The following is a 25,555-nucleotide window of genomic DNA, read 5'->3' on the forward strand; positions in this document are numbered from 1 at the left end:
CTGTCTAGGTTTATCATAGCTTTTCTTCCAAGGGGCAAATATCTTTTAATTCCATGGCTGCAGTCACCACCCACAATCATTTTGGACCCCAGGAAAATAAAGTCTGTCACTGTTTCCATCGTTTCTCCATACAACTTTAACTGTGTCTCACAATTTTTGCTGCATAGTTTGTTCATTATCATTCACTTCCAAGTATATCCTAATATTCTCTTCTTAAGACAAAGATTATATATTGTATGGGCTTCCCTGTAGCTCAACTGGTAAAGAACTTTCCAGCCAATGCAGGAGACACAAGAGGCCCAGGTTCGATCCTGGGTCAGGAAGATTCCCCTGGAGAAAATAATGGCAATCTGCTCCAGTAGTCTTGCCTGAAAATTCCATGGAGATATATATTATGGATTAATGTAGTTAGTGATATTTTCCAAATGAATGGCATTTTAAAAGATGTTTCTTTGTCAATTTCTCATGATTGCATATGGTCAGATCACACAATATAAATATTATTGATCCTTTGTATTTGAAGATTTCAATTCAGTTAAGTGTACCATACTTTAGATTTCCATTCCAGTGAAGTCAAAATGAAGTGGGTGCGATGTAGACAAAATACTTTCAATGTTTAAAATATATATATCTGTGAAACGACCTCTTTTAAGCCTCACAATTATTCCAGCATCTTTCAGTAGGGTACCTTTAACTAAGTTCCAGGTTTTATGCAAATTTTACCAGCTTTTCCAAAAATGTTCTTTTCCAGTTTCATATTCCCATACAGGATACTGAACTGCATGAGGATATATAGCTTTTTGCTAAGGATACCTCCCTTAGTTTACTCTGGTCTATAGCAGTTTCCTAAACTTTCCTTGCTTTACATGACTTTTGACAATTTTCAGGAGTCCTTCAGGGACAGGCATTTTGCACAATGACTCTCAATATGGGTTTGATATGTTTCTCCTGGTTGCACTGGGGTTTATATATTTTTAGAACTATACCTCCAAGGCAAAATATCTTTCTTATCACTTCCCATCAAGGATTCATACTATCAATATGACTTACCACTAGTTCCTCTGCTATAAAGTTATCTCCTTCCCTCTGACATATTCTGTTCTTTAGAAACAAGTCACTAAACCCAGCCTACACTTGGGGAGGGGCATGGACTCTCATCTTGAGGAAAATATCTAAGAGAAACACAAGTTACTGAGTATACAAATTAATTGAAACTCATTTATAAGGAAGATCTGGTTCTTCTAGCCATATCTTTTCATTTTAAATTAATTTAATTAAATTAAAGTAAAGATTTAAGAGGTTTCCCAGGTGGTGCTAGTGGTAAAGAACTTGCCTCCCAATGCAGGAGATGTAAAAGACACCCAGGTTCAAGCCCTGGGTTGGGAAGATCCCCTGGAAAGGGAAATGGCGACCCCCTCCCATATTATTGCCTGGATAATCCCATGGACAGAGGAGCCTGGCAGGCTACACTGATAAGGTCACAAAGAGTTAGACAGGACTGAACCTGCTGAACACACACAAAGATTTAATACCTCAGTCACACTAGCTACATTTTAACATCTCCAAAGTGGCATATTAGACAAGGACATAGAAAACATATTCATTGAGAATTCCCTAGTGATCTGGTTGTTAGGGCTTTGTGCTTCCACTGCAGGGGGCAGAGATTCCATCCCTGGTTGAAGATCTAAATCCCTTAATCCTCACAGCAAAGCCAAAAAAAAAAATCCTACCAGATGAACACTCCATCTGAAAATTCAGATAAAGGATATAAACAGGTAACCTCAGAGAAGAGAAACATACGCATTTATATATGTGAAAAACTGGTCATCCCTATTAGGGCATACATGTAACAATTATTTAAAATTTTTCTATTGCTGCAGAAACTTCTAGGAATAGCACTGACTTAGATCATTGTTTTGCCAACCTTTCTTCTTTTCAAATGTAATGCACATTAACACATGAAACTGCTTTATATCCATCTCAAAAATTTTCTGTTTTCAATTTCATTCAAAAAAAGTTTCCCCCACCGTCCCCTTTGTGTCAGGGCGGTAACCAGACACTGAAGAAACCAGCAAACAGAAGAAGTTATAACAGAGGGAAACGCCTTGGAAGCTACAGGCAATAGATTAAAACCCCGTGGTTACTACGGACTACATAGGAAGGGGCCTATAGATCTTGAGAAATATAAGTCGGACCAAGGAACTAGCCAAAAATGAACTGAACCCACAATACTCACAACAAAACCGGAAAACGTCCTAGATATATTTTTACTATTTTTATCTTTTTTTTTTAATTTTTGGAAAAAATAATTTTAAGTCCTCTATTGTTCCTTTAATTTTCACTTTTATAACCTATTACTTTGCAAAAAAAAAGACCCTATTTTTTTCTTCTTCAGCAAACTTCATATATATATATTTTATAATTTTTTGACCTTGTTTTTTTTTTTTCCTTCTTTTCTTCGTTTCTTTAACATTGTATTTTTGAAATTCCAAACTCTATCTAGTTTTTTAATTTTAGCTTTTTGGTATATGTTATCAATTTTGTACCTATAGTTTTTTTTTTATAATTTCTGTGACTTTTTTTTTCAATATCATTCAGCTTAAATATTTTATTTTTCCCATAACAATTTCTCTCAGGAGCAGTAAGTTATTCAGGTTCAGAAGCAGGAGTAGGAGGAGCCTAAACCACAACATTAAAGAAGCTTGTGAGTTACAGATGGAGAAGGTAATGGCACTTCACTCCAGTACTCTTGCCTGGAAAACCCTATGGACAGAGGAGCCTGGTAGGCTGCAGTCCATGGGATCCCTAAGAATCTGACATGACTGAGCGACTTCACTTTCACTTTTCTCTCTCATGCATTGTGAAGGAAATGGCAACCCACTCCATTGTTCCCAGGGATGGGGGAGCCTGGTGGGCTGTGTGACCTATGGGGTTGCACAGAGTCAGACACGACTGAAGTGACTTAGAAGCAGTAGTGAATTACAGAGGTGCCACTTTGGCACTTTGGGTTCCTGGCAATCCTTAATCTATCCTCAGCCTGGGTGAAGTTATATTGCTTCATTTTCAAACTTTGGGAGTTATTTCCTCCGTATTTATCTTTCTAGGTTTTTGTTTGGCCATGCCATGGAACCTGTGGGATCTTAGTTCCATAACCAGGGTGTTGAACCCTGGCCATTGGCAGTGAAAGCATCAAGTCCTAACCACTGAACCACCAGGGAATTCTCATATCTTTTTCTTTCTTTCTTTCTCTCAAATACTTATTCATTTACTTGGCTGTGCTTGGTTTTAGTTCCAGCACAAGGACTCTTCAGTCTTCACTGTAGCATGTGGGAGGCAGGATTTTTAACTGTCACATGCAGTATTTTTAGTAGCAGTATGTGGGATCTAATGCCCTGACCAGGGAATGAACTTGGACTCCCTAATTGGGGAGCACTGAGTCTTACTACTGGACTACAGGGATGTCCTTCCCATGGTCAAACCCAGGTCTCCCACATTACAAGTGAATTCCTTACTGTCTGAGCCACTGTGGCTTTGACTATAACAACTTTGGTCAGCAGAGTGATGCCTTTGCATTTTTTTTAAAATGCTATCTATGTTTGTCATAGCTTTTCTTCCAAGGAGCTAGCTACTTTTAATTTTGTGGTTACATTCACCATCCACAGTGATTTTGGAGTTCAAGAAAATAAGATCTGCTGTTATTTTCACTTTTTCTCCATTTGTTTGCCATGAAGTGATGGGACCAGATGTCGCAATGTTCATTTTTTGAATGTTGAGTTTTAAGCCAGGCTTTTCACTCTCCTCTTTCCCTGTCATCAAGAGGATCTTCATTTTCTGTTATTAGTGTGGCAGCATCTGCATGTCTGAGGTTGTCGCTATTTCTCCCAGAAATCTTGATTCCAGATTGTGCTTCATCCAGCCCAGCATTTTTAATGATGTACTCTGCATATAAGTTAAATAAGTAGGGCAACAGTACACAATCTTGACATACTCCTTTCCCTATTCAGAACCAGTCTCTTGTTCCATGTCCAGTTCTAACTGTTGCTTCTTGACCTGCATACAGATTTCTCAAAAGGCATGTCAGATGGTCTGGTATTCCCATCTCTTTAAGAATTTTCCAGAGTTCGTTGTGGTCCACACAGTCAAAGGTCTCATCACTTCATGGCAAATAGACGAGGAAACAAAGAATCAGTGACAGACTTTATTTTCTTGAGCTCCAAAATCACTGCAGATGGTGACTGCAGCCACGAATTTAAAAGATGCTTGCTCCTTGGAATAAAAGCTGTGACAAACCTAGATGGCATATTAAAAAGCAGAGACATTACTTTGCCAACAAAGGTCAGTGGAGTCAAGGCTATGGTTCTTCCACTAGTCATGTATGGATGTGAGAGTTGGACCATAAAGAAGCCTGAGCACCAAAGACTGGACACTTTTGAACTGTGATGTTGGAGAAGACTCTTGAGAGTCTCTTGGACTGCAGAGAGATCAAGCCTGTCATTCCTACAGGAAATCAACACTGAATATTCACTGGAAGGACAGATGGTGAAAGTGAAGCTCCAATACTTTGGCCACCTTATGGGAAGAGCCGACTCATTAGAATACACCCTAATGCTGGAGACCATTGAAGGTAAGAGGAGAAAGGATGATAGAGAATGAGATGGTTGGATAGCATCACAGACTCCATGGACTTGAGCTTAAGCAAGCTCCAGGAGATTGTGGACAGAGAAGCCTGGTGTGATGCAGTCCATGGGGTCGCAAAGAGTGAACACAACTGCTCAACAACAAATTATTGTTCATCTTGCTTGATTTTTTTCTTGTTTCTGCAGTTTTTCACTTCTAATTAAATTTGTTCTTTGAAACTCATGGAAGGTCTAGGACCTAAAGTTTTTCTACAGATAAGAGATAGGGTACATTGGTGGGGGTGGGCAGGGGGTGGTCTGTCCCTAGGAAAGCCCTACAGGGTCCTGCTCAGTTATATGATGAAACAGACTGACAGTGTCAAGTGTTTGGTAGAAATGGAAGTGCCAATACTGTTAGTGGAAATACACATTGCTTCAATCAGTTTGAAAACGCACTTGACTGTACCTGCATATTAGAATGGGTCAGTCAGTAACAAATCTGCTTGCAATGCAGGAGACACAGGTTTGAACCCTGGGTCAGGATAATCCTCTGGAGAAAGAAATGCCAACCCATTGTGTTATTCTGGCCTGGGAAGTGCTATGGACAGTGGAGCCTGGGGGCTAGAGTCTATGGGGTTGCAAGAGTTCAGTACCACTTAGAAACTAAACCACTACCACATGCATTATCAGAAAAGCTCATGTCTAGACATACAGATATAGCTATCCTAGAGAAATTACTATGAAAGACACACACAGGTTCATAGGCAGCTTATTCAAAAAGGCAAAATAAGAGCCTCAAATTTCAGGCACAGTAAAATGGACATATAAGACTATGCCCATTCATCCAAGGGAATTCTACCCAGAAATAAAAAAGAATGTTCCACAGCTACATACAATAAGAATGCATCTCACTAATTTAAAAGAAAACCAAGACCAGAGGAACAGAAACTCTATTGTGTGATTCCATTTATTTAAAATTTGAAACAAAGAAAAATGAATCCCTGGTGCTAGAGGTCAGAGAAGTGGTTACTTTGGTAGAAGAGAGTGGCCAGGAAGGAACATGGAGATTTCAAAGCTACTTAGTTGTAGAGAGATGAAGCAAGTACAATCTCAGGTACAGTAAAGGCAGACTTTATTTTCTTTGTTCCAAAATAACTGTGGATGGTTACAGAGGCCATGAAATTAAAAGATGCTCACTCTTTGGAAGAAAAGCTGTGACAAACCTAGACAGTGTACTAAAAGACAGAGGCATTTACTTTGTCAACAAATGTCCATAAAGTCAAAGCTATGGTTTTCCCAGTAATTAGATACAGATGGAAGAGCTGAACCATAAAGACATTTGAGTGCCAAAGAATTGATTTTTTGAACTGTGGTGCTGGCAAAGACTCTTGAGAGTCCCTTGGACTGCAAGGAGATCCAACCAGTCAATCCTAAGGGAAATCAACCCTGAATATTCAGTGGAAGAACTGAGGCTGAAAGTCCAATACTTTGGCCTCCTGATGGGAAGAGTCAACTCATTGGGAAAAAAAAAAAAAAACAACCTGATATTGGGAACTATTGAAGGCAGGAGCAGAATGCGTGACAGAGGACACAATGGTTGGATGACATCAGCAACCCAATGGAATGAGTTTGAGCAAGCTTCGGGAAATGGTGATGGACAGGGAAGCCTGGCATACTGAAGTTCATAGGGTCACAGGGAGTCAGACACAACTGAGAAACTGAACAACAAAAGCCAGGCAGGGTCTTTATGTACAGCTGGCTGAACCTCAATAGAGCTGTTTTGAATTTCTGGAGGTGGGTAGAACATAATTTTTTAGCCAGATCCCTTGCTGCAACACGTCTGGAATATTTTGTGTTTGTAGTCAATCTTCTTTGTAGTTTTTCTGGGTGGCACTTGGGAGTCAGTGTTCCTCACAATGATGGATGCTGTCTCTCTCAGTCCCAGCTGAACTGAAGTTTGGATCATGACCTCTGTTTCAGGAGGCAACCCTCACAATTGCTCTGGCTTTTTGAATGACTGATGATTCTTTGTTTGGTGCTCTGTCTTTTCCTTCATTTTCAAACACTGTAGCCAGCACTTGGAACATGGAAAGACCCTCTTGTTTCAGGGCCTCCAAGTGTGATTTACGAAGGATGTCACCAGTTTGAAAATTTCGAAGCAAAACAGACAAAGCAAATTGTTCTTCTTTCCATGCCACATTCTAAAATGTGCCTCTACATCAGCCAAGGCTGACAATCTGTAATTGCAAACACGGCACACATAGGGCATTTTGCCAGGTTTGTAACTGTCCGTCATGTGCTGTAAGAGAACCTGATCTGTTTTGAAGGACAATTCACAGATACTACAGACCGTGGAGGGCTCCCAGGAAGCGTGGACACTTTCAATGTGACACTGCAGCTGGAACGGGGTGGGAAACTGGTGGTGGCAGTGCTGGCAGGTAGTGTGGATTTCCCAGCTGTCACCCTTCTGCCTCTCCAGGTCCAGATGGTTCCTCACGTGGGTCATAAACTTGACATTTTTTAGAACTCTCAAGCAACTGAGGCATTTAAAGGCTGTGTGAGTCTTCTGTTCTGGCTGCCCATCTCTTGTATGCTGTCCATAGTAAAAGTCATCAAGTAACATGATCAGATTTCCTTTCATGGGATCAACAGTCTTGCTCTGACTTGCAAGAGTCAAAAAGTCCGTTTTCTCCAGCCCCTCCAACTACATGTTCTGTCTGGATCCATAAGACTGAAGCATGCCTGGTCATTTGCGTGAGTCCATGAAAATGATGCCCCACCGTTAACATGGCTCGGTGAGGTTGGGAGATCTTCTAAGGTCATAATCGTGTTCTTTGTAGGAGAGATACCTACAGGGGCCATGGTGGAGGCAGGTCCCCCTGGGATTCCATTGCTGAGTTTGGGTCTTTTGGGATTCCCACTGTTACATTTTACATCTGAAGTGGGACATTGCTTTGAATTAAAAGGACTTTCATCCTTGCCTCCTAATGAGAGACCAGCTCCAGATAGACAATGAGGCCGCAGAGAGAGTAATTCCAAATTGTGAAGCACAGCTTCCAGAGGGCTTGTTTTATAATTAGGTTTAGATGAAGGCTCATAAATAATAGGACTGTATCTTCCTCCCCATTCAGACTGAGAAGCTAATGATACAGCCACTGGTTCTGATGCTGGGGTCCTGAGATTTGCAGGTTGCAATGTGCAGGAGGGATCTGGACTCACGTGGCCCTTCTTTCTTCTTGAAGATGCATCCCTGGTCACTCTGTTCAAAATGTTAGAAATGACTGGCTTTGAACTTGAAATCACTCTGACAAAGAGGGTTTCAGCATCCTCATTGACGTGCTGCACTCCAACAAAGATGACCTCGGCATCATCATTGTCCTCATCTCTGGGTTTGGACCCTGCGGTCTTTGTCTCGGGTTGTGGTCATGCTTGTGCTTCCTCACACAGGAAGAGATGGGCCATTTTACAATCACTTTTGGCTTCAAGTGGCCCCTTCCAGTGTTTTTTCCACCTAAAGGCAACCACAGGACAAGGTCATCCCCTCTGATCTCAGGTGTCACTCTCTGTCGTTTCAGTTAACCCTCAGTTGTTCACCGAAAATATTAAATGGAAAACTCCAGAAATACATAACTCATAAGTTTTAAATTGCATGTCATTCTGAGGAGTAGGATTGGAATCTCACACCATCCTGCTTCCTCCTGCCCAGAAATGTGAATCGAACTTAGTCCTGCACATCTCACCCATTTGTCACTCGGTTACCACAATGACTGTTGAGATGTCACAGAGCTTGTGACCAAGTCACCCTTATTTTACTCAATAATGGCCCCAAACCATAAGTGGAGTGATGTTGGTTATTTAGATATGCCAGAGAGAATCCTTTAAGTGCTACCTTTAAGTGAAAAGATCAAAGTTCTCAATTTGATATAAAAAGAAAAAAAATGTATGTTGAGGTTGCTAATATCTGTGGTGAATGTGAAGCAGAGAAAAGAAATCTGGGTTAGTTTTGCTGTCAAACTGCAAACTGCAAAAGGTATGGCCACAGAGCATAGTGCATAGTTAGGGTGAAAAAAAAAATCACTAAATTAGTTCAGTAATATATTTTACATAGAGACTACATTCACAAAACTGTTATAAAAATATGTTGTTATAATTGTTCTATGTTATTATTACACCTTCCCTGGTGGCTCAGATGGTAAAGTGTCTGCTACTATTCAGGAGACCTGGGTTCGATCCCTGGAGAAGGAAATGGCAACCCACTCCAGAATTCTTGCCTGGGAAATCCCATCACAGAGGAGCATAGTAAGCTGCAGTCCATTGGGTCGCAAAGAGTTGGACACGACTGAGCAACTTCACTTTCACTTTCCTGTTATTATTAGGAAGTTGCCAATCTCTTACTGTTCTTTTATAAAATAAACTGCATCACAGGTATGTTTGTATAGAAAAACCATTGTGTATATAGGGTTTGATACTATGTGAGGTTACAGATGTCCACTGGGGGTCTTGGAACTTATTCTCTGCAGATAAGTGGTGATGATTATATTTCTTTCAAAAGACAAAATTAGTACCTGATTTAATCATCAGCTGAAACATTGAGATAACTATTAACACCCTTAGACATAAGGAAACATCTCAAACTCAGTTAAGTGACATGATCATTTTAAACTTCCTTCTCCAGACCCTACTTTTGCCTTGTCTCCCCATAGTGGCCCCAGTGCTCCTGTTCAACTCTACAGGAGAGCTGGTAGGCACCACTTTGCTTATAGATCTCCAATCTCACTCAGAAATGCTGACCAACATAAAATGTCCAAAAGAGCCCCCAGCTGTCCCTTGGGGGTGCACCTCACTCCCTCCACTCTCTGAGTCCAGAAGGCACCAGAGTCTATACATGGATCAAAAAAAAAAAAAAAATTCCAGAAAGTTCTAATAGCAAAACTTGAACCTGCCTCATGCTGGCAACTATATATACATATACATACATATGTACAAAAATACATACATATACATATATACACATATATGTGTGTATATATATATATATATGTATAGCATTTACATTGTACTTGAAACTGTTTACACAGCATCGACATTGTATTAGGTATTACAAGGAATGTGGGGATGATTTAAAGCATGTGGGAGCATCCCCTTAAGTTACATGCAAAGACTACACCATATATAAGACTACACCTTATATAAGGAACTTGAGCATCCATGGATTTTGGTATCTGTGGGTGCAGGGTTCCCAGACCCAATCTCCCAAGGGTACCGAGAAGAGAGGACAGGGCCTTCTCAGGACTTCTGCTACTCCCCCTGCCTTGGACACTGTCTCAAGTACCGTCACCCAACTCCTGACCTGCTTCAGTCCACAGTTTCTCTGCCAGGCTTCCCTGATCCTGATGTCAGAAATCACAGCCTCCCCCAACTCACATGCCATATTCAACTCCAGAGCTATTGGGTTGCTGTATTTTTGTTTCTAGAACAAGTTTTGGTGTCTGTCAGTGCTACATGTCTGCTGCATAAATAAACTGTAACTGTTATAAATACAATCTTTTATCTGTACCACAGGCTTGACCCACTAATTCCTGGCTCCCCAGGTTCTTAAATTGATCTTAGCAAAGAAGCTGAGAAGCAGTTTCTCCAAGCATTTAATGAATTCCAAATCTTAATGAATTAAAAGTATCATGCAAGGGAGAAAGTCAGCCAGTATGTAGTTGGATGCTGACAGGGGCAGTAGTGGTCATTGAAATAAAAGGTTTGTAACACAATTTCTCTCCATGTAATACATTTGTTGATAGCTTCCATGCCATTAACATGTTTCATTAAGGGACATTATACAGTTTACATTTGACCATTTCTGATACCAGATCACATTTCATCAGTAGCATATTATAGTTTGTTTGGTTGTGTGTAAATGATAGCCCTAGAGGTAAAGGTCTCTCCTGCCAATGCAGAAGATGTAAGAGATGCAGGTTCCATCTCTGGGTCAGGACGACCCCCTGGAGGAGGCCATGGCAACCCACTGCAGTATTCCTGCCTGAAGAATCCTATGGACAGAGAAGCCTGGTGGGCTACAGTCCATAGTGTTGCTGCTGCTGCTGCTACTAAGTGGCTTCAGTTGTGCGACCAACTCTGTGCGACCCCAGAGACAGCAGCCCACCAGGCTCCACCATCCCTGGGATTCTCCGGGCAAGAACGCTGGAGTGGGTTGCCATTTCCTTCTCCAACGCATGAAAGTGAAAAGTGAAAGTGAAGTTGCTCAGTCGTGCCCGACTCCCAGCGACCCCATGGACTGCAGCCCACCAGGGTCCTCCATCCATGGGATTTTCCAGGCAAGAGTACTGGAGTGTGGTGCCATTGCCTTCTCCAAGTCCATAGTGTTGCAAGGAGTCAAACATTACTGAAGCAACTGAACACACACATATACATATGTATATACATGTATATTTTATAGTGGTATGAAAAATAATTCTGTGGGACTTCCCTGGTGATCCAGTATTTAAGACTCCTCACTTCCAGGCCAGGGTCATGGCTTCAATCCCTGTCAGAGACCTATGATCCCACATGCCACTGGGTGTGGCAAAAAAAAAAAAAAAAGGAATAATGCTGTATCTTACAGATGATGTCATGTTAGATTTAATGGAAATTTCTGTTTTTCATAAGCAGAATCCAGCCTACTAAATTCATGTCACAAGTCACTAATGGGATGCTAGCTGCATTATATAGGCAAATGGTTTAAACAGGAATTTACAAATTGGCTTGCTTCCTGTTTGCTTTTTCTCCCAACGAGCAAGCTAAGAATGATTTTTAGGTTTTAGTTTTTTTTTTTTTTATTAACTTTAAAAAATGTTTAATATTTTTATTTTTTTTTAATTTGGGGGGAAACAAAGGAATATTTTGTGACATGTGAAAATTATATGATATCTAAATTTCAGTGTCACAAATAAAGTTTTATTGGAACACAGCCATGATCATTTGCTGCTGCTGCTGCTCAGTCACTTCAGTCCTGTCGGACTCTGTGTGACCCCATAGATGGCAGCCCACCAGGCTCCCCGTCCGTGGGATTCTCCAGGCAAGAACACTGGAGTGGGTACCCGAGGCTATTTCACACTGCTAATGGCAGAGACCGCATTGGCCCTTAATGCCCGGTTACTCTCTAGCCCTTTACAGAGAAATTTTGCAAACTCATGGCTGTAGAGAACAAAATGAAGCATTCCAAACCCCATGGCTCACCAGCTTCTGAAGTCCAGTTGACTCAGTGCAGCTAAACACTTCCTATTCTGAGTTCCAGTGGAGGGTGAAGCTGGAGTGTCTCTGTCTCCATGCCCCAGAAAGATTTCTCTGGAAATACCAGCACCGCTTCCTGTGTCCAGTGTTCATGAAAATCCTACCTGGCTCTCCAAAAGCCTTTTCTCAGTGAGGCTGGATCAGGAGATTCCAAGCCTTTGAAAGCCCATTCTAATCCAATCCATAGTATCCAAACCAGGCTCCACTCAGGTTTCTGAACCACTTTTTCCCCATGGGATCTTTCAACTAGAAACTTTTCTACCAAACTGTTACAAAGAGGAAAGGGCTTCAGGGTCCCACCCAGGGGCTGTTTTCCAGGTCTCAGTGTGGTGAGAGTCCCCACTTCCTCTCTGGCATCCAGAGGCCCACCACCTTATCTCCAGTTTATCTGCATCTTTAGTTATTTGGGGTTCAGTAGCTTAAGGGCAGGGGAAGGTGGTCCACACAGCGATTCCCACAGACCTCGGGCTGATGTCAGGAACCTAAAAAGGCAGGGGTCCTCTTCCAATACCAGAAAATTCTCCAGCTGCAAACAGCAAACCCCTGTCCTCTTCTGGGAGCAAGGGTGGTGGGTTGGGGGTGGGTGGCATGGTGAGGAGAGCAGAAAGCAAGCTTACTCCCAAATGATCGGCACTTGAAGACTCAGCACCCGCTGGATTTCAGGGGTCCTCACTGTGGATCGTCATGCTGAACCCCAGGAACTTTTTCTAGGCAGGGGCTCATGCTTTCTTAAACCACGTCAGGGGTGTCAGGTCACACCCTGGTCCCCATCCTTCTGCCTTCCTCCCTCATTCCCCCTCTTCTCTCTCCTTCCCCTTTGCACCACCGAGATTATATCTCAAGCTTTCCCTCCCACTGCCTTTACAGCCCTGTGCACACAGATACTTAGGGGGAGGGAGGGTTTCAGAGAAGAAATATGTGTATTTCCATTCCTTATAAGGTAACAGAGTCACTGAATTAGAACAAAAATGAGGTTCACTGATGAATTTGATCTCAAGTGTTGTAACAGATATAACATCAAAAACACTATTCTTATCAAATCAACATGTGTTCACCTTAAATTTACACAATATGTGTCCATTACATCTCAATGAAGCAGGGAAAAAAAAAACAGAACTGACCATTAGAAACAGCTCGTTTTATACTCTTTTTAGATGGTTGATGGTGAGTGCTGTGCCTAGTTGCTCAGTTTTGTCTGATTTTTTGCAACCCCATAGACTGTAGCCAGCCAGGCTCCTCTATCCTTGGACTTCTCCAGGCAAAAATGCTGGATTGCCTTGCCATGTCCTTCTGCAATGTTGGTGAGTATCAAAACCCAAGGCTAGGGATTTCCCTTGTGGTTCATTGGTTGAGAATCTGCCTTCCAATGCAGGGAACGTGCGTTTAATACATGGTGGTTAAGATCCCACATGCCAGAGGGCAGTAGAAAGGACAAAGGATCCTGCATGCCATGACTAAGACTCGAGGCAGCCAAATAAATGAATAAAAATATATATATTTTTGAACTCTATGCTCTTTACATTCTTCTGGATAGATTTGCAAGCATGATATTAACAGTTTTATTTATTTATGGACACACCATGAGACTTCCTGCAGGATCTTAGTTTCCTGACCGGGGACTGAACCCAGATCACCAGAGTGAAAGCATTGAGCACTAAATGCTGGTTTGCCAGGGAATTCCTAGTTTGATTTACTTAAAGGGTTTATTTTTATTGTATGCCCAAAGGTACATCCTTTGCTGTGTTTACACTTACAATAAAAACATTTTGGATGTCAATTTTAAAATGTTTGCAAAAACTTAGGGGAAAGGAAGGAAAATGTTGACCACGTATTTATGCTTCTAGGCTTCCCTGATGGCTCAGACAGTAAAAAGTCTGCCTGCAGTAGAGGAGACAGGAGTTTGATCCCTGGTTCAGGAAGATCTCCTGAAGAAGGGAATGGCTATCCACTTCAATATGCTTGCCTCGAGAATTCCATGGATAGAGGAGCCTGGGGAACTACTATCCATGGGTTTGCAAAGAGTCAAACACAACTGGATGGCTAACACTTTCACTTTCATATGCTTCTAAAGATTGTTCAAATCTCAGAATCACCTGGGACATTATTAAACATAGAGATTCCAGGGCTGCATATCATACCTAAGAAACTAAAATTGCCCGAGGAGGGGGCCTGGGAATCTAAAAGTTCAATGTTTGCCTCACTTGATTCTGATGTGACGTGAGTCCCAGGGTGTAAAATCATCCAATACTTTGGGAAAGATTGATCTCTGGTGGTTCAGCAGTTAAGAATCCACCTGTTAATGCAGGAGACCTGGTTTCAATCAAAGCGTCGGAAAGATCTCCTGGAGGAAGAAATGGCAACCCACTCCAGTATTCTTGCCTGGGAAATACCATGGACAGAGGAGCCTGGCAGCCTACAGTCTATGGGGTCACAAAAGACTCAGATACAACTTAGCAAGTAAACCACAACAGTGAAAGTGAAAGTCCCTCAGTCGTTTCTGACCCTTCTGACCCCATGGACTATATACAGTCCATGGAATCCTCCAGGCTAGAATACTGGAGTGTGTAGCCTTTCCTGTCTCCAGGGGATCTTCCCAACCCAGGGATCAAACCCAGTTCTCCCACATTGCAGGCAGATTCTTTACCAGCTGAGGCACAAGGGGTGCCCAAACAACAGTAAAAACATGCTTAAAATATCCAAGAATCTACTCCTTCAGGAGACCCTGAGGGTTGAGGGTCAGGAATTCATTTTTTCTTCATGTGACACACTGAGCACCTGCCTTGGGAGGAGCGGGTTATTGGTAATTCAATAAACCAATCAGATGTTGTAGCTTGAGCTGGGAGCTTCATCCTCCCCACCACTCTTCAGAGATTCTAGGACCTCCACACCCTGTCTTGGGGCTTCTGGATGTCCTTCGTACTAAAGGAAGTTAGGGTATAAGCAAAGCTCAGAGATCTGGATCCAAACTTCTCAGTTTGGGCCACACTTGCAAATCTCCTGGGCTGTGCTTCTTAACCCTCAGTGAATCTAGGGAATTCCCTACGTGTCTTGTGCAAAAACACATTCTCGTCCAACAGTTGTGAGTGGGGCCTGAGAGTCTTGAGTTTCTCACAAACTCCAGGTGTTGCCCAGGCTGCTTAAGGTGTCCATATTAAACAGTGAGTACTAGAGAGTTTTGAAAAGTACTGATTGATTTTGAAAAGTTCTGGTTGATTTTGCCGATCTTACTCCATACCCACAGAATAAGTATCTCCAGGAATGGGACCAGGGAGTCAACGTTACTAAGCGTCTCAGATATTTCTAAGGAGCAGGTAGGGTGCAACGTGAAGCTACACGTGAGGCTACAATGTGTAGCCAGGCACATCACCCTACCATCAACCCTGTTTTGGGCTTCATTGTGTCCTACAAAATCCATATGTTGAGGGGACTTTCCCAATGATCCAGTGGCTAAAACTCTCCACTCCCAGTGCAGGGGGCTGGGCTTCAGTCCCTGGTCAGGGAACTAGATCCCACGTGCTGCCAGGAAGTCCAATGACCCCACATGCCACAACTAACAATTGATGCCATCAAATAAAATAATTCATTTAAAAAATTATCTGTAGAAGTCCCCCACCACTTTGGAATGTGACTATATTTGTAGATTATATTCTTAACAAGGTAGTTAAATTCAACGAAGTCACTAGGGTAAGCCCTAGTCCAATCTGATGGTTTTCTATGTAAAAAGAGAGAGCGGAATTCCCTGCAAGGCCAGTGGTTAGGGCTCAGAACTTTCACTGCCAAGGGCCCAATTTCAATCCCTGGTCTGGAAACTAAGACCCAGAAGTGAAGCAGCACGTCCAGGAAAAAAAAAGAAAGAAAGAAAGAAATTAGGACACACAAGATATCAAGGATGCATGGATATAAAGGGACAGGAAGACAAGAGAACACAGCTGTCTGTGCATCAAGGAAAGAGATCTCCGGAGACACCACACTGTCAACACCTTGATCCTGGACTTCTAGCCTCCAGAACTGGGAGAAAACAATTTCCTGTTGTTTAGGTCTCTTGTATATCTTGTGGCCACCTTAGTACATTAATGCGTTCTTTAGATCAGGAGTCCCTGGAGAGGGCTCACCTCAAGGACAGGTAGGGAGTATGCAGGTGATGACTCAGCTCCCAGGTGACTTCTAAACATCAACAAATGCCCACCCACCCAGATTTTCCAGGACACAGCCTGCTCCTGTGGACCCCTTCTTGCAGACCACTGCTGCTAAAAGTCCCCACCCAACTCTCGTTCTGGCCCCAACTTTCTTTACTTCTCTCCTAGACTGTGAGGGACAGAACCTTGAGAACAGAGTGAGGCCCGTGCTCAAACCATCCTGGTTGTGAAGGGGAGTATGTGTTTTAACAAAAAAAAAAAAAAAGGAAGAAAACCCATAGCTGTCTAGCAGAAGCTTATCACTGGATGTACAGAAAAGCCTTCACATGTTAGGTTAGGAAGAAGCAGAGGACATGATTTCAACCTTTTCTTCAGGGAAGGTTTCCAGGAAGGAGGACAGCATGCTTTCTGTAGATGGGTTGAGAGCAGATGAATTTATTGGAAGGCCTTTGGGTCTGTAGCCAGGAAAGGAATATGAGTGGGGAGGGGGTATGTCGTCCTTCAGTTCTCTCTACCTCCAGAAGTTTCTATGATATGGGCCATGGTCACAGGGCTCCCAGAGATCAGGGAGAGAGGGATGTTTTGTGACTTCACCCAAGCCTGACCCATAGAAGGCTGCCTCTCAGCAGCCAACGTCAGACTTCTGGGCCATCTGCCAGGCTCAAGAAATGACCTACTGGGAACTCTCTGGTAGTCCTGGAGTGGTTAGGACTCTGCACTTTCACTGCTGAGGGCATGGATTCTATACATAGTTGGGGAACTAAGATCCTGCAAGCTGCACTGGCTGGCCAACAATAGAAACAAACAAACAAACAAAATAAAGACAGACATGACCTTTCCCACCTTTCCTTCCATGGACAACCCCAAGGCTGAGTCCAGTTCAGGTCCATTGCTGTGGTCAAGGAGGAAGCTCCCTTGGGCTTGTGGCTGTGGAGTGACATGTGGTCAGCCTGAGTGTCCACCAACAGGGCTGGGCATCTCACACCAACTGAGAACCTGGTACCCAGGAGGAGGTCAGGCCCTCGGGACACAGCCTGGTGCCTGCTGACCTACAGATCAGGGCTGTGTGAGAAGTGGACTCTACAAGGTGGCCAGAAGGCACACCTTTCAGGAGAGCACTAATCCAGGTGGCCAGACTCTACACACTTCCTCCGTCTCTAGGGGAGAACTTGGCACTTCCATTGTTCTCACAAATGTTTTCCTCTTCTACTCTCCCTGGAACAGCTTTATCTCAAGAGATTGTTGTTGTTCATTTGCCCAGTTGTATCTGCAACCCCATGGACCACAGTGTGCCAGACCTCCCTGTCCCTCACCATTTCCTGAAGTTTGCCCAAGTTCGTGTCCATTGCATTGGTGATGCCATCCAGCCATCTCATTCTCTGTCACCCTTTCTCCTTCTGCTCTCAATCTTGCCCAGCATCAGGGACTCTTCCAGTGAGTCAGCTGCTCACATCACATGACCAACAGAGTGGACCTTCATCTTCAGCATCAAGCCTTCTAACAAGTATTCAGGGTTGATCTTCCTTAAGATTGACTGGTTTGATCTCCTTGCTGTCCAAGGGGCTTTCAGGAGTCTTCACCAGCACCACAACTTGAAGGCAACAATTCTTTGGCGCTCTGCCTTCTTTGTGGTCCAGCTCTCACAACCATACATGACCACTTGGAAGACCATAGCCTTGACTATATAGACCTTTGTCAGCAGAGTAACGTCTCTGCTTTGCAACACACTGTCTAGGTTTGTCATAGCTTTCCTGCCAAGAAGCAGCCATCTTTTAATTTCATGGTCGCAATCAACACTGCAGTGATTGCACATCCCAAGAAGAGGAAATATGTCAGTACTTCCACCCTTTCCCCTTCTATTTGCCATGGAGTAATGGGGCCAGATGCCATGATCTTAGTGTTTTTAACACTTAGTTTTAAGCCAGCTCTTTCACTCTCCTCCTTCATTCTCACCTAATCAGTGCAGAGCTTCTGGCTTCTTGCTGCTTCTGCTCTCAGTTCTAATTCCCTGAGTAAGAAATCATAAAAGGATGGTTTTGCAGCTTAATTTAAGGGTGGGACAGAGAGGGACAAAAATATAAGGGACCATGACACATTGAAAAACTCAATCAATGATGACTTGCACCACCTGCTTACCCACAGGATTAAAGGTGAAGTGAAAGTGTCAGTACTGTCTGATTCTTTGTGACTCCATGTACTGGAACCCAACAGGCTCCTCTATGGAATTCTCCAGGAAAGAATACTGGAGTGGGTAGCCAGTAAATTCTGCAGGAGATCTTCCCCATTCAGGGACTAAGATTGAGTCTCCTGCATTGCAGGTGGATTCCTTACCATCTGAGCCACCAGGAAAGCTCAAATCAAGGTGATGCTAATATTCAGGACATATCTAGATCAAAATTTTGGTGGTCCAATCAGGTCCCAGCTCCTTCGGTCACAAAAAGTGGTATAGTTGGAGCCCTCCACTCTGAAGGGGTGCTGTTATTTTGTTTAGTTGATAAATCTTCTCTGACTCTTAGAGGACTTGGTCTCAGCAAAGAGCTCTGATGGGCAAGGAGAATTAGTTAAAAGCCATAGTGTGGCCAGGTTGGCAGAGAACCAGGATTTGGAGGAAATTTGATCTTTACCATGTGGCTTAAAGTAAAAACTTAAGGATTAATGTTTTATTTTAAAAAAAGTTACAAATGAATCATACCAAGGAGAAAAGTGCCAAGTTACCCTCAACACTGAAATACTGAACTTGGAAGTGACATTTTTTGATGATTGGGAATGGATTTCCTTCAGCCTTTGAATAAATGTGTGTGAAAGTTTTTATTAATGTAAAAAACAAAATAAAACTTGTGGGGATATTAGTGGCATAAAAGCACACTTAGACAATGGATTTAGGGATGTTGGGTTGTCTCTTAGAAACAGGAGGCTTCCCTGGTTGCTCAGACGGTAAAAAATCTGCCTGCAATGCAGGAGACCCAAGTTCAATCCCTGGGTTGGGAAGATCTCCTGGAAAAGAGAACAGCTACCCACTGCAGTATTCTCACCTGTAGAATTCCATGGACAGAGAAGTCTGGCAGGCTACAGTCCATGGGGTCCCAAAGAGTCAAATATGGCTGAGCAGTGGGAAAGTGGGCACGGGCTGGTGGGTCCCAGAGGCTCCAGATGGTCTGAGGGTGAATATCCCCCAGGACTCCGGGCCTGAATTTGCACAGTGAATCCATCTTGGCACTGCCCAGGGTCCAAGATGGAGGCTTTTCATCTGCTGAATCCACTGGGGAAAATTCTCCAGTCCATGGTCTGGGTGGGGTAAGCAGTGAGGGTCCCTTGGAAGAAGGTTCCCTGAAGCAGTGCTCACTCCTGGACACTTAATTCATTCCAGACCCTGAGGATGCCCCTTGTATATGATGACAGATTGAACAGCCTCAGAAATAAGTGAAGATTCCCTGGAAATGAGAACCACGGGGAGTGGGTAAATGGTGCCCTGAACTACTGTAGCCGATCCTTGCCTATTAGAGAGCATCTAGGCCCGACTCACACTCAGGCCCTTTTATTTAACCACTAACAGGAGAGTCATGTGTTTAGAGGGGAGAATCATCATCACAGATCACAGAGGGCACCAAATGATTGACTTTGACGTTCCCTTTATTTCTTTGGAACAATCCAACACAGGGGTAATGACACCATCAACCTCCCAAGCCCAAAAATCCCCCTCCAAAATTCAGATTCACATTTCTAACTTTGTAGGAACACGTCTCTCCAAAAATCCCACCAACCCCTCCCCACAGCCTACTGTAAATCAACTTTCCTTTTCCCGCATGCACTGAACAATTGTCTGAAACTGTGATTTGTGTTTCTTCTAGATGCACTGAGGTCTGGGTGGCAGTGTCCCAGTGCCTCAGACAAAGCCTGCAACTCATGAGCTGGGCTAGGCAGGCATGTAGCAGGGGCACAGGATGGGCTCATTGTCATAGAAGATCTGGTCACTGCAGTGTGGACAGGGGTTGGTGCTGAACCAGACCATGCTGAGCTGCCCAGACTCACACAGTAGCTTCTTGACCATGGCATGCAGCTGAGCCAGAAGGCCAAGGTGCAGGGTGCTGCACATGTCCTCATAGCTCTCCAGGGCTGCAGGGTACAGCACGTGGCTCAGCTTGCTCAGCTCCATGGTGTGGTGCAGTAGGCTCTCCAGCACGGCCATGGAGATGGGGTTGCCGCAGAAGCTGAAGGTGGTGAGCTGGGAGCAGCAGCTCAGGGAGGGCAGGAGGGCGCTGAACTGGGTGTCCATGATGCTTCACTCGTCCAGGTCCAGGTCCTGCAGGGTGGCCGAGGTCCTCTCGATCGGGACCTGCAGGGGCTCCAAGCTGAGGCTGGTCAGGTTGACACCACTGAGGCCCAGGTCCTTCAGCAGGCCGATTCTTGGGCACTGTGACAGGTATGTCAGGTCTCACCCTGAAATCAGCAGTTGGTGATCGACAGGGTCTCCAGAGGGGTCTTCAGGAACCTGGGGAGAAAGAGGGCAGTCAGTCCCAGGGGCAGAGGTGGCAGGTGGCGGGATGTGGGAAGGAGAGGTCTGTTTCACCGGAACACAAGGTATCTCACTGGCTTGGAGCTGGCCTCTCACCTTCTTGATGGGAAGGCAGGGGGTCTTCCGGCCACAAGCTAATGCTCATATGGGTATGACCTCCCCCTGCACAAAACAATACACTATTCTCAATGTGGGAAACAAACAGTAAACAAATGTTACTTGCCTATTTCAGCTTACTAGTATTTGGTTAGCAGGAATTAAGATGTTTCTACAGGACATGACTAGTTGAATTCAATGGCAGGATGGATGCAGTGGACATGGGCTGCTGGGTCCCAGCAGTTACAGACGATTCTTTGCGACCCTGTGGACTGCAGCACACTTGGCCTTCCTGTCCATCGCCAACTCCCAGAGTCTACTCAAATTCCTGTTAATTGAGTTGGTAATACCATCCAACCATCTCATCCTCTGTTGTCCCCTTCTCCTCCTGCTTTCAATCTTTCCCACCATCAGGGTCCATTGAAATGAGTCAGTTCTTCACATCAGGTGGCTAAAGTATTGGAGTTTCAGCTTCAACATAAGTCCTTCCAAAGAATATTCAGAATTGATTTCCTTTAGGATGGAATGGTTGGATGTGCCAGAGCAGCAGCCAGCACAGGTTGCCCATCCGGCCCAGGTGTGACATGAACCTGCCCAGCATGGCCAGTTTCCAGGTGCATTTCACCTCCAGGTCCTGGACAGAGTCCAGCTGCACCACCTTCAGGATCCCCCTGATGCCCTGCATGGGCATGGCGATGATCCTCAGCTTCTGGCAGCACAGGTGCAGAAGGCTTCCTCTGTTTGGCCTTTTTCAGCAGGTAGCAGAGGGTCTGGTCCAGGGTATCCTCCTTCAGGCACAGGTCAACCAGCACCTGCACACGGGCCCGTGCCGGCTTCCTCACTGCCTGTGCCTCTGCCCTTCACCTTTTCTGCATGGGCTGGGCTGGCTCAGGTTCCAGCAGTGAAGAAACACTGGCTGTGATGCCGGACCATGTGTTCCAGAAGTCCTGGTGGGAGTTCCAGTGCAAGTCCAACACCTGAAGCTTTCACCGCCTGCAGGGCCATGGGGGACGTGTTGAGCTGTGCAGAGGCCTATGGGCACCAGGACCCCGAGAGGGCTCTTCACTCCACACACCACAGCTCCTCCAGCTTCAGGAGTCCCCTTGTTCCCCACTTTAAGGGACACTGGAGGGGGCACGTGCCTTTTGTCCCCTCTGCCCCTCAATCAGTCCTGTACACCTGAACCCCTGTTCCCAGGTGACCCCTCATCCTCCTGCCCTGGCTGCATCTTGCTCACACCCCCAGGCCCCACCAGTCTGCCAGGTCGACCTCACCTGGGTCGGACCTGCTGAGCAAGTGGACGCCCAGGCCATCGAGTGCAGCCTGGAAGGTCTCCAGATGAGGCTGGTGGTCGTTCATCAGGATCCCCAGTGGAAGGCAGGGGAAGGGCAAGGCCCACACCATTGAATTCAGGGCCTGGATGTTCCTCCTGGAAAAAGCCACCATAAACAGAAGCAGGAAGAGCTCCTCCAGGGCCGCATGGCCAAGGCCTCATTCCACAGCAGGCTCTGGTCAGCCAGCTCTGGCAGTCGGGTTTGGGCTTGGATGCCTGTCCTGCAGAACCAGAACCTAATTTGGAATGAGTCCTGGGGGGATGTCAGAGAGCAGGGGAAGGGGTGGGGGTTCTTCTCTGGCCAAGAAACCTGGGAGACCCTGCTGTCCCTCCACCCTAGGGGAACCCAAGGCAGGGTCAGAGACATCCTCTGGCTACAAACTCACAGCTTTGGCCCCACTGGTACAAGGACAAGCATCTCTCCAGGGAGCAACAAAGTGACAAGGTGACATCTTGCCCCATCCCGTATCTACTGGCTGCTGCATTTAATCCCAATCCCTGATGGCTGGTAGATATCTAGGAGTCTGACAGCTGACCCCACTCACTTCAGAGAAAGCTTCTGATTATTACTCAAGGGCTGAAAACAGGAATAAGGAGTTTAGCCCAACACAACCTGTCTCTAAACTCCAACCAATAACTCATGCAACCGGTGCTGTTATGTCACTTAATAAAAAGATGTACCTTTCACTGTGTGTCTCTTCTACAAATATTCTTACCATTTGGTTGAATGGAGCAAAGCACTCATATACAGAACAAAGCGACCACTATTTAAACTATTCTACAGATTTTTTTTTTTCATGGAATTAAAAAACAGTTTTTAGCTAAAAAAACAAACAAACAAACCCCAAAACCCTTTAATCTAGTAAAATCACAAAACTATAAAATGATATGAACTATAATCACTGGTAACAAACTAAAATGTAAAATGTAACCCCAAAATTCATCCTAATTGGATGTCTTTCATTAAATCAGTTCCAGGAACTTCCCTGACATTTCAGTGAGGAGAACTCTGAGCATTCACTGAAGGGGCACGAGGTATATCCCCATCAGGGAACTATGATCCCAGATGCTGTTCGGTGTGACCCATCCCCTCACTCTCACCCCAACTTACTGATCCACCCTCCGTGCCATCCCCCATCCCACCAAATTCTATTTGGTTAAGAAATATTGTAACAGTCTGTACAAGTGGTGAAAATCAGAGAAGAAACCAAACTGTCTGGGATAAAGGTAAAACTTCATGTAGAAGCAAAAGCAAAGTGTGCAATTGCCAACGTGATGGAAAGGTAAAGAAATTTCTTGACTGGATCGTTGCCTGTGTGGCCTGTCCCATGAAGACCCCGGCAGGTACAGCTGACAGAGCCCAAGGCTCCAGCATGGAGCAGTGTGCTCAGGCCTGAGTCCCTCTTCTCCTTCAAAGATACACTTTTCAGATTCTGGCTGAAATTTCCATTTCTGGCTAAAGTACTATCTTACTACTAGATCTCCATCCATCTAAGGCTGTATAGGCGTTTTTACTTTCTCACTGCATACAACTGATGGATGCACCAGAGCAGCAGCCAGCACAGGTTGCCCATCCAGCCCAGGCGCAGCATAAACCTGCCCAGCATTGCCAGCTTCCAGGTGCAGTTCGCCACCATGTCCTGGACAGAGTCCAGCCTCACCAACTTCAGAATCCCCCTGATGCTCTGCATGGGCATGGTGAAGATTCTCAGCTTCTGGCAGCACAGGTGCAGCAGGCTCCTCCTCTGTTTGGCCTTCTTCAGCAGGTAGCAGAGGGTCTGTTCCAAGGTATCCTCCTTGAGTCACAGGTCGACCAGCACCTGCACAGGGGCCTGCGCCGGCTTCAGCCCCGCCTGCGCCTCTGCCTTGCACCTCTTCTGCATAGGCTGGGCTGGCTCAGGCTCCAGCAGTGAGAAAACGCTGGCCGTGATGCCGGACCACATGGTCCAGAAGTCCTGCTGGGAGTTCCGGCGCAAGTCCAACACCTGAAGCTTCCACCGCCTGCAGGGCCATGGAGGACATGTTGAGCTGTGCAGAGGCCTACGGGCACCAGGACCCCATGAGGGCTCTTCACTCCACACGCCACAGCTCCTCCATCTTCACGAGCCCCCTTGTTCCCCACTTTAAGGGACACTGGAGGGGGCACATGCCTTTTGTCCCCTCTGCCCCTCACCCAGTCCTGTACACCTGAACGCCTGTTCCCAGGTGACCCCTCATCCTCCTGCCCTGGCTGCATCTTGCTCACACCCCCAGGCCCCACCAGTCTGCCAGGTCAACATCACCTGGGGTGGACATCCAGAGCAAGTAGGACCTCCAGGCCATCGAGTGCAGCACTGAAAGTGTCACACACACACTGAAAGATAGAAACACACACACAGCAACACAAACGGACAGAGTGAGATACACACACACACTGAGAGAGATACACACACACTGATAGATACACAAACTTTGAGAGAGACACACACACATGCACACTGAGAGAGATGAACACAAGGAGAGAGGGACCCTCACACTCTGATAGACACACACACATACTCAGACACACACTGAGAGAAACATATACACACACTGAGAGAGACAGACATACACACTGAGAGAGAGACCATACAGACCCACAGACACACAGACACACAAACAGTGGGAGAGAGACACAAACAAACCATGAGAGACACACACACACAGACACACACAATGGGAGAGAGGAACACACAATGAGAAGCCTGACTAGCACCCTGAGAGAGCCACACACACTGAGAGAGACACACATACACTGAATTGGATGGAAACACTGAAAGACTGACACAGTCTGAGAGAGAGACCTACACGCTGAGAAAGACACACACAGATACACACATACAGAGAGAGTCACAACACACTGAGATAGAAAAACACACAATGTAAGAGAAACATGCACACTGAGAGACACAAACTGAGAGAGGAACACACACTGAAAGATACAGAATGACACAAATTGAGAGAGATTCACACACTGAGAGTGAGACACACACGCTGAGACTAACACACACACTGAGACTAACACACACACACTGAAGGAGTCACACACACACAGAGATACAGAAACAATGAAAGACACACATACAGAGAGCAAAAGAGACACTGAGAGACATAAACACACACTAAATGGGATGGAAACACTGAGAGAGTGACACACACCCTGAGATAGAGACCCACACAGGGAGAGAGACACACACATTGAGAGAAACAAGCACCCACCCTGAGAGATAAACATACCCACTGAGGGAAACACACACAATGAGACACACACACACATTGAGAAAAACACACAGAGAGAAAACACAGACTGAGAGAGAGGCACACATACACACTGAGAGTGAGACACAAACACTGGGACACACACACTGAGAGACACACATTCTTAGATACAAACAGACACAAACACTGAGAAAGAGACACATAGACACACACACTGAGAGAAAGACACACACACACAAAGAGAGAGAAACACACATTGAGAGAGAGGCACACACATGAGAGACACACACTGAGAGAGAGACACACAAACTGAAAGTGAGACAAACACACACTGAGAAAGAGG

The 25,555-nt window shown here is 45.0% G+C and overlaps 1 protein-coding gene and 2 pseudogenes across 1 annotated transcript in view; all 3 read right to left on the minus strand.

Moving 5' to 3' along the window:
• The window catches only part of LOC133243829 (zinc finger protein 280B-like), a 65,533-nt gene that overhangs the window by 15,622 nt on the left and 24,356 nt on the right, over window positions 1–25,555 (minus strand). The gene's annotated exons all lie outside the window — the stretch shown is intronic.
• On the minus strand, window positions 5,983–12,583 carry LOC133243807 (zinc finger protein 280A-like; annotated as a pseudogene).
• LOC133243808 (melanoma antigen preferentially expressed in tumors-like) lies at window positions 19,676–23,612 on the minus strand (annotated as a pseudogene).

Source organism: Bos javanicus, chromosome Y, assembly GCF_032452875.1.
Source record: "Bos javanicus breed banteng chromosome Y, ARS-OSU_banteng_1.0, whole genome shotgun sequence".
Classification (NCBI taxonomy): Eukaryota; Metazoa; Chordata; class Mammalia; order Artiodactyla; family Bovidae; genus Bos; species Bos javanicus.